Genomic DNA, 1033 nt, shown 5'->3' on the forward strand with positions numbered 1-1033 from the left:
TTATTTTTGGAACTCTATTGTGAGAGACCACAGCCTGATTGTTTGTCATTCTGTGGTGAATTGTGTGTAGCTGTGTTATTGGAAACTATGCCACTGGTATTTTAAATACTAGCAGGGTCACCCATGATGGACAGGATTCAACGGAGTTTCAGACTAAGAGAGAGTAGGAAGACGAAGAGATGGAGAGCTGTGCGCCTGTGCCTGGATAGGGAAGAGGTCCAGGGTCAGTGCCAACACATACCTGCCATTACTGGAGATGCCAAGGCTTCCCAATAGCCTGAGATTGTGAAGGAGGTAAAAGGAATTCATTCCATTCAGCCCAGATGACACAGGGCAGATGGGTACTAATCATAGGCATATAGCTTTCTCTTCTTCTTCTTCTTCTTCCTGGTTCCTAGATAAGATACTCCATTTCCTACTCAGTCACACGTTCAACCACAAGAGAAGAAAATAGATTGGGCTTGTAAAACCAGCCTCAATCAAATTTGGCCCATCTGACATGTTTAGCAGGTGCACCAACCATACATACACTTTGGGTGAACCTCTGACTTGGCAAAGCTAAAAATACACTTGCATGTGTTGAATTCTCATAGAAACCATGGGAAGCACGTACTGTTCTACCCATTTTATTGGTGAGGAAAGTGAGGCTCAGAGAAATTATGCTAATTGGTAAGTGATAAAGCTAGAAACCTCCAAGTGTATACTCCAGGCATCATCCTGTGCCTAAGACTTGCTTAACATCATCTGTAGTAAGAGATATGTGCCCATTGGCTGGTAGTTGCGAATAAAAATAGTGCTGAGGCCATCTGATGTCAGTGAGGTAGCCCCTGCAAACCTGGGATTGTTTACTTCCATGTCATCTGAGTGGGGAAGAGTGGTGAGAATTGATGAAGTAAGTGTTGAAAACAATGGCACAGAATGTTGGATGCAAAGATTATGAAGATATTGTCTCTATTTTTGTATATGCTTGGTTTCCTTATAATGAGTAATAAACCTTAGAAGGTTGCTAGCACACACAAATTGAAAAATATTC

The sequence above is a fragment of the Chrysochloris asiatica genome, unplaced genomic scaffold (assembly GCF_000296735.1).
Source record: "Chrysochloris asiatica unplaced genomic scaffold, ChrAsi1.0 scaffold00097, whole genome shotgun sequence".
NCBI lineage: Eukaryota > Metazoa > Chordata > Mammalia > Afrosoricida > Chrysochloridae > Chrysochloris > Chrysochloris asiatica.